Below are 9698 nucleotides of genomic sequence, written 5' to 3'. Positions count from 1 at the left end.
TAGATTATTCCTAAAGAACCAAATGTTTCCTTTTTACCTGATTCTTGACTAATAATATGAGAAATTATTCCAAATCCAGGTAAAATTAGAATGTAAACTTCTGGGTGACCAAAAAATCAAAATAAATGTTGATATAAAATTGGATCTCCTCCTCCAGCAGGATCAAAAAAAGATGTATTTAAATTTCGATCAGTCAATAATATAGTAATTGCACCAGCTAGTACTGGTAAAGATAAAAGTAATAATAGTGCTGTTAATACTACAGCTCATACAAATAAAGGTATTCGGTCAAATGTTATACCAGTAGATCGTATATTAATTACTGTTGTGATAAAATTTACTGCTCCTAGGATTGATGAAATTCCAGCTAAATGCAGTGAAAAAATAGCTAAATCTACTGAAGCTCCTCCATGAGCGATTAGAGATGATAATGGAGGATAAACAGTTCATCCTGTACCAGCTCCGTTTTCTACTATACTACTTACTAGTAGTAGTGTAAGAGAAGGGGGTAATAATCAAAATCTTATATTATTTATTCGTGGAAATGCTATATCAGGTGCTCCTAATATTAAAGGTACTAATCAATTTCCAAATCCTCCAATTATAATAGGTATTACTATAAAAAAAATTATCACAAACGCGTGAGCTGTTACAATTACATTGTAAATTTGATCATCTCCAATTAAGGCCCCTGGATGACCTAATTCAGTTCGAATTAGAATTCTAAGGGATGTTCCTACTATACCAGCTCATGCTCCAAAAATAAAATATAATGTTCCAATATCTTTATGATTTGTTGAGAATAATCATTGTCGCGATTAAGACAATTAAAATATTCATTAAAGGAAAATAGCTTATTTGAAATGATTAAATGGCTGAAGAATAGGCGATAGATTGTAAATCTATTTATAAGAATAAATTCTTTTTAATCAAAAATTTAGTTATATAAATTTATTCTTATAAATCATAAAATTTATTTGTAAGTAAATTTTACAGATCAATAAGAAGTTTATCTATAAGAATAAATTTTTTATCAAAAAGAATTTATTTTTATAAATTGATAATTAAGAATTTACTAAATAAATAGATTAAACTAAATTTTTAATTTAGGGCTTTATAGTCAATAATGACATTAGACTGCAATTCTAAAGGAGTATAAATATAGTATTACTAAGGCTTAAAAGATTTAACTTATATTTATAGCTTTGAAGGTTATTAGTTTATTTAACTTAAAGCCTTTATTTTATAATAAATTAAAAATGTTTTTATATTTTATAAAATTTTAAATTTTTGATTTAGCTTAGGATGATTAAAAAGTAGTATAGATAATAGATACTAAAATTAATCTAAATGTGGAAATAAAAGATAAGATTATTATACATTTAAATGAAATTTTGTTAATTTGTATATAGTTTGTTCAATTATTTTCATCATAGTTTAGTATAAAAGCAGCGAAACATAAACGTAAATAAAAAAATAATGTGATTAAAGTTATCACAGTTATAATTGTTATGAGAGTATACTGATTATTTAAAACTAATAATTGAATAACTAATCATTTTGGTATAAACCCAATAAATGGTGGGAGTCCTCCTAAGGATAATAAATTTAGAAATAACATAAATTTTAAAATTTTTGAATTAAAAAATGAATTAAATAATTGATTAATATGATACATTTTAAAATTATTAAAGATAAATGTTAAACTAAAGGATAAAAATGTATAAAAACAAAAATAGGTTATTCATATGGATTCGCTAACTTGTATAGCAGCTAGTATTCAACCTAGATGATTAATTGATGAAAATGCTATTAACTTTCGTAAAGATGTTTGATTTAATCCTCCTATTGATCCAATAACTGTTGATAGAATAATAATTGAAAAAATAAAAATATTTTGTTGAATTGTAATATATGATATTAACATAATTGGGGCAATTTTTTGTCATGTTATTAACACTAAAGCGTTTATTCATGATAATCCTTCTATAACGTTAGGGAATCAAAAATGAAAAGGGGCTGCTCCACTTTTTAATAAAAGAGAAGAATAAATAATTATATCATTATATATTGAATTTGATTGTAATATAGGGAAATTATTAAGGTATATTATAATAATAGCAAATAATAAAACAGCAGATGCTATTGCTTGAGTTAAGAAATATTTAAGAGAGGCTTCTGTTGATATTAAGTTGTTATCTCTTATTAGGGGGATAAAAGATAATAAATTAATTTCTAGACCTATTCAAGCTCTTAATCAAGAATTAGATGATACTGTAATTAATGTTCCTGTTATTAAAATAAAAAAAAATATGATTTTAGCAGAATTATTGAAAATTAAAAAGAAAAGGATTAAAACCTTTATAAATGGGGTATGAACCCAGTAGCTTGATTAGCTTATCTTTTTACTAAATAAATAGATTAAACTAATTTGTGATTTATTTTATTATTAGTTTTTATTAATAATTATTTTATGTTTTGGTGTATGATGCACAAAAGTTTTTGATACTTTTAGAAATAGTTTAATTCTATTAAATATAATGAATGTAAATTTATTACATAATTTACCCTATCAAGGTAACCCTTTTCGTCAGGCAATTCATTAAAGGAAAATAGCTTATTTGAAATGAAAAAGGCTGTTTTCATTGAATTTTTTTTTTTTTTTTTTTTTAATAGTTAATTTATTGGAAATGGGATAAATTTAATTAAATTTATTTATTTAATTATAATAATTAAATATAGTAAATTAATTATTATAGTATTTTGTAAATCTAGATAATTAAAAATTCCAATATAGACATCTCCGAGAGGTAAAAGTACAACTCATAGATAAATATATAGATGAATATAAAAAATTTAATTTTTATTATTAATTTATACAAATGTCTAACGTTAGATCAAAGTATGTGCCTATAAATGTAATATACAATTCTGCATCTTCTAATTTAAAGGGGTTTTTTAACAAAATTAATAGGCATCTATTAATTAATTAAATATTTATATACATATAGATATTTATTGATTTAACTTAGTATACGTCTTACTATTATAAAATATATTATTTAGGAAAAAAAAATTTTTAAAAATTAAAAAATAAGAGGATTATTTATCAATAAATATTAAAATTTAATAAATATGAAAAAAAAAAAAAAAAAAAAAAAATTTAGTTTAATCTATTTATTTAGTAAATTCTTAATTATTAATTTAATTTTATTTTGTTATTTAAACTAAATTTTTTATGCTAAATAATTTAAATTAAATATAATTATTTTATATTTATTAGTTTTATTAATTTATTTATATTATTTAAGTTTTATTAATTTATTATATTTAATGAGCTTATTTGAAATGAAAAAGGCTGTTTTCATTGAATTTTTTTTGTAATAAATTTGATTATAGGTTTTATTTTTAGGAAAAATATTAAAATATTTTATTAAAATTTAAATTTATCTATAAATATTTTGTATATAAATAATTACTATTAAGAATTTACTAAATAAATAGATTAAACTAAATTTTTTAATTAGTTTTAGTTATTATTAAGTTAATTAATTAATAATTTATATTTATTGTGTTGATTTTATATAGGCAGTTAAATTCAATGAAAACATTTGAAATGAAAAAGGTTGTTTTCATTGAATTTTTTAATATGAGAAACGGTAAATTTGATTAGGGGTCTTTTTACTTTTAAGGAGGAATTACTAATTAGGATTTATTTTATATAAAAACTAACTGATTTTTTTTTTTAACTTTATTTTGTTAATAATTAAGAATTTACTAAATAAATATTATAGTTAAATTTATTTAATATTTATTTAAAATAAATAATTAATTTATGTTACTAAATAAATAGATTAAACTAAATTTTTTTTTAATTTTTTTTGATTTATTTAATTACTAAAGTTTTATTTTGGCTTATGTTTTTGTTATTGATTTATTTTATATGTAAATTTTTGTGTGAAATTTTATTTATTTTAATAATAACTAAATTTTTTATATTCTCAGTAATTAATTTTATAAATCAAAGAAATTTGGAAGTAGTAATTTTTTATAGTATTGGCTAAATTTGTGCCAGCAGCCGCGGTTATACAAATAATACAAATAAGATATTTTTGGTAAAAGTTAAATTTATATGAATAAAATATGTATAATTTTATTAGGTGAAATTTTAAAATTATTTATTTTTATTGAATTTTAATTGAAGCTTGTAAATTTTATAAATAAACTAGGATTAGATACCCTATTATTTAAAATGTAATTAATAAATATTAAGGTAGTAATAGTTATGTTCTTGAAACTTAAAAAATTTGGCGGTATTTTAGTCTATTCAGAGGAACCTGTCCTGTAATTGATAATCCACGATGTACCTTACTTAAATTTGTTTTTCAGTTTATATACCGTCGTTATTAGAATATCTTATTAGAGTAATAATTTTCAATAATTTTTATTAGAATTTATATCAGATCAAGGTGTAGCTTATATTTAAGTAGAGATGGGTTACAATAAATTTATTTAAATGGATTTAAATTTGAAATTTTTTTTTGAAAGTGGATTTGATAGTAAAATTTTAAAGATTAAAAATTTGATTTTAGCTCTAAAATATGTACACATCGCCCGTCGCTCTTACTATTAAGATAAGATAAGTCGTAACATAGTAGATGTACCGGAAGGTGCCTCTAGAATGACAATTTAAAGCTTATTAAGTAAAGTATTTCATTTACATTGAAAAGATTTTTGTGCAAATCAATATAAATTGAATTTTAATATTTATTTATTAATTTTTTTTTGTTATTTATATAATCTATTAAAAATAATTATAAAAAATAATGTTTTAGTAAGTTTTAGTGAAAAAATAATTTTAATAATAGTTTATTATGTATTGTGAAAGAATATTGAAATAAATTGAAAAATTTTTAATTAAAAAGAAAATTTAGTTTATTGTACCTTGTGTATCAGGGTTGATCTAATAATTAATAATTATTTATTAATCTCGATTTTATAAGAGTTAATAATTTATTAAAGTTAATGTATCAAAATTATTTTAAATAAATTATTAGAAATGAAATGTTATTCGTTTATAAAGGTATCTAGTTTTTTTAGAAATAAATTTAATTTACAAATTTTTAATTTTTAATTTTTTTTTTTAAAATTAAAAATTTATTAATTTGAATATTTTAAGGGATAAGCTTTAAAATAAAATATTAAAAATTATTGAATAATTTATTTAAAATGTATGTATAGAATTAGCAATCATTTATAAATTTGTTATAAATTATTTTATAATTTATGTTATTTAATTTTGTTTTCATTGAATTTATAAAAATTTTTTTATTAATTTAAAATAAAAAGTAATAATGATTAAATTAGTATATATTTAAGTATTGTTAAAATATTTTATATTGAAAAGTTTATATAAAGAACTCGGCAAATTTTATTTATACTCGCCTGTTTAACAAAAACATGTCTTTTTGAATTATATTTAAAGTCTGACCTGCCCACTGAATAATTTTAAATGGCCGCAGTATTTTGACTGTGCAAAGGTAGCATAATCATTAGTCTTTTAATTGAAGGCTGGTATGAACGGTTGGACGAAGTATAAGCTGTTTCATATAAATTTATAATAGAATTTTATATTTTAGTTAAAAAGCTAAAATTTTATTAAAAGACGAGAAGACCCTATAAATCTTTATTTAATATAAACTAAATTTTTTTGATTTATTTTATTTTTTTTAATATTAATTATTTTGTTGGGGTGATATTAAAATTTGATGAACTTTTAATTTTTAAAAATCATTAATTTATGAATTATTGATCCATTAATAGTGATTATAAGATTAAGTTACTTTAGGGATAACAGCGTAATTTTTTTTGAGAGTTCATATCGACAAAAAAGTTTGCGACCTCGATGTTGGATTAAGGTATAATTTTGGGTGTAGCCGTTCAAAAATTAAGTCTGTTCGACTTTTAAATCCTTACATGATCTGAGTTCAGACCGGCGTAAGCCAGGTTGGTTTCTATCTTTAATAAATTGTAATATTTTAGTACGAAAGGACCAAATATTAAAATAATTATATTTTGAATAATAGAATATTATTAATATAAGTAAACTATTTTGGCAGATTAGTGCAATAAATTTAGAATTTATTTATGTAGATTATACTACAAATAGTACTTGATTTTTATGGAAATAATTTTATCTTTTGTTGGTAGATTAATTTTGGTAATTTGTGTTTTAGTGAGAGTAGCTTTTTTAACTCTTTTGGAACGTAAAGTATTAGGTTATATTCAGATTCGTAAGGGTCCTAATAAAGTTGGTTTAATAGGGATTCCTCAACCTTTTTGTGATGCAATTAAGTTATTTACTAAGGAACAAACTTACCCTCTTTTATCAAATTATATCTCTTACTATTTTTCTCCTATTTTTTCTTTATTTATTTCTTTAATTGTTTGATTATGTATTCCTTTATTTGTAAAATTGTTTTCTTTTAATTTAGGAATTTTATTTTTTTTGTGTTGTACTAGATTAGGGGTTTATGCTGTTATAGTAGCTGGTTGATCATCTAATTCTAATTATGCTTTATTAGGGGGATTACGAGCTGTTGCTCAAACTATTTCTTATGAAGTTAGAATGGCTTTAGTTTTATTATCTTTTGTTTTTTTAATTGGAAGTTATAATATTTTAGATTTTTTTTATTATCAAAGTTATATTTGATTTGTTGTTATTATATTTCCAGTTAGACTTGTTTGATTTTGTATTTGTTTAGCTGAGACTAATCGAACTCCTTTTGATTTTGCTGAAGGTGAATCTGAATTAGTTTCAGGGTTTAATGTTGAATATAGAAGTGGAGGATTTGCTTTGATTTTTATAGCTGAATATGCTAGAATTTTATTTATAAGTATATTATTTTGTGTAATTTTTTTTGGTTGTGATTTATTTAACTTGCTATTTTATTTGAAATTAGTTTTTATTTCATTTGTTTTTATTTGAGTTCGTGGAACTTTACCTCGGTTTCGTTATGATAAATTAATATATTTAGCTTGAAAGTGTTTTTTACCTTTTTCTTTAAATTATTTATTATTTTTTATTGGAGTTAAATTATTTTTAATATATTATATATTGTTAATTGATTTTAGTAAAGTTAATAGGAAATTTTTGTTCCTATATTATGTTTTCAAAACATATGCTTGTTCAAGCTCATTAACTAATTAATTAAATTATCTCATCATTTATTAATTAGTGGATTAATAATGTAGTATAAGAAGTAAACTACTGTTAAAATTTGTCCAACTAGTACATAAGGATCTTCTACAGGTCGTGCTCCGATTCATGTTAATAGAATTACAGTAACTACTATAATTCAAAATAGAATTTTATTTACAGGGTAAAATTGGATTCCTCGGAAGTTTCTTAAATGATAGAATGGTAAAATTGCTAGGATTGCAATTGATAAGACTAATGCAATAACTCCTCCTAATTTATTAGGAATAGAACGTAAAATCGCATATGCAAATAGAAAGTATCATTCAGGTTGAATGTGTACTGGTGTTACTAGAGGATTAGCAGGGATGAAATTATCAGGATCTCCTAATAGATAAGGGTTAATTAAAGTTAATAATAGAAGTACTATAATCATAATAATAAATCCTACAATATCCTTGTATGTAAAATATGGATGGAATGGAATTTTATCAATATTGGAATTTAATCCAATTGGATTATTAGATCCTGTTTGATGTAAAAATAATAAATGAATTAATGTTATTGCTAGTACAATAAATGGTAAAATAAAATGAAATGTAAAGAATCGTGTAAGAGTGGCATTATCTACTGCAAATCCTCCTCAGACTCATTGAACTAAATCAATTCCTAAATAAGGAATTGCAGATAATAGATTTGTAATAACTGTGGCTCCTCAGAATGATATTTGTCCTCACGGTAAAACGTAACCTATAAAGGCTGTTGCTATAACTAAAAATAGAATTAGAACACCTACTAATCATGTAGGTGTAAATAAATATGAACCGTAATAAATTCCTCGACCAATATGTAGATAAATGCAAATGAAGAAAAATGATGCACCGTTAGCATGTAAAGTTCGTAATAATCAACCATAATTTACATCTCGACAAATATGATTAACACTATTGAAAGCTAAATTAATATCTGCTGTGTAATGTATAGCTAAGAAAAGTCCTGTTAGAATTTGAATAATTAAACATAATCCTAATAGTGATCCGAAGTTTCATCAGGCTGAAATATTAATTGGGGCTGGAAGATCTACTAGAGCATTATTTGCAATTTTGAATAATGGATGTTGGGTTCGTAAAGGTTTGTTCATTAGTTTAATTTATTAATCGAAGGGGTCCGTGGAATAATTTAGTAATTTTTACTACTGCAATTAATGTAATTAATAAATAATTTATTAATAAAACAGTAATTAAATTTGTTGGGTAATTATATAATTTATGAAGATTTAGAGAATTTTCTTCTGTAAATGTATTTAAATTAATTATAGTTTGTATTTCGTTATTTTGAATGAAAGATGAAATGTATGATTTATCTATAAATCATCTGATATTTATTAATAAAATGAAAATTAATATAAAAGAAAAGGCTGTTTTCATTGAAAGTGAGAATATTTCATTTGATGCTAGGGATGTAACGTAGATGAATAATACTAATACTCCTCCTAGAAAAATTAAAAATAATACATATGAGAATCAGAATCTTTTAGTTATTAATCCAGTTAAAAGACAAATTTGTAATGTTTGAATTAATAATATTAATCCTATTGCTAATGGATGATTTATTTGAATAAAAATGAGACTAGAAATCAATGTTGTTGAGTATAAAGTTAATTGTATAATATCAGGAGGTAGTTTATTTAAAATATTAATTTTGGGGATTAATGAAAAAGTTGTTTCTTTTCTCTTGAAGTTTTAAAAGATTAATTCTTATTTTTGATTTACAAGACCAATGTTTTTGTTAAACTATTAAAACTAATGTTAATATTATTATATTGGGGATTACCTTGTTTTTTAATTTTAATGGGAGTATTTGTTTTTGTTTTTAATCGTAAACATTTATTGTCTATACTTTTAAGATTAGAATATATTGTTTTAAGTTTATTTTTTTTATTATTTATTTATTTAAATTTAATAGATTTTAGAAGATACTTTAGTATAATATTTTTAACTTTTAGTGTTTGTGAAGGGGCTTTGGGTCTTTCAATTTTAGTATCTATAATTCGAACTCATGGAAATGATTATTTCAATCATTTAATGTATTACAATGTTAAAATTACTTTTTATAATAATTTTTATTATACCTTTTTGTTTTATTATAAATTCATTTTGAACGGTTCAAAATTTACTATTTTTGGTAAGTTTTATTTTTATTTTAATGAATTATTGTATAAATTATTTTGTAAATATTTCTTATTTTTTGGGGTTTGATATTATTTCATATGGATTAATTTTATTAAGTTTTTGAATTTGTACACTTATAATTACTTCTAGTGAATCTATTAATAAATATAGTAATTATGAAAACTTTTTTTAATTAATGTGTTAATTTTATTATTGTGTTTAGTTTTAACTTTTGGTAGAATAAATTTATTTATGTTTTATTTATTTTTTGAAAGAAGACTGATTCCTACTTTATTTTTAATTTTGGGTTGAGGGTATCAACCTGAACG

At 21.6% G+C, this 9698-nt stretch overlaps 3 pseudogenes; all 3 read right to left on the bottom strand.

The window, feature by feature from the left end:
• Positions 1–115: 115 nt before the first annotated feature.
• On the bottom strand, positions 116–2603 carry LOC128871512 (NADH-ubiquinone oxidoreductase chain 2-like; annotated as a pseudogene).
• Positions 2604–5516: 2913 nt separating this feature from the next.
• On the bottom strand, positions 5517–8339 carry LOC128871510 (cytochrome b-like; annotated as a pseudogene).
• Positions 7204–8930, bottom strand: LOC128871511 (NADH-ubiquinone oxidoreductase chain 6-like; annotated as a pseudogene).
• Between the last annotated feature and the right edge of the window lie 768 nt (positions 8931–9698).

The sequence above is a fragment of the Anastrepha ludens genome, unplaced genomic scaffold, assembly GCF_028408465.1.
Source record: "Anastrepha ludens isolate Willacy unplaced genomic scaffold, idAnaLude1.1 ptg000086l, whole genome shotgun sequence".
NCBI classification, from domain to species: Eukaryota; Metazoa; Arthropoda; class Insecta; order Diptera; family Tephritidae; genus Anastrepha; species Anastrepha ludens.
The sequence above is the reverse complement of the archived record's forward strand: the minus strand, read 5'-3'. Positions and strand labels throughout refer to the sequence as shown.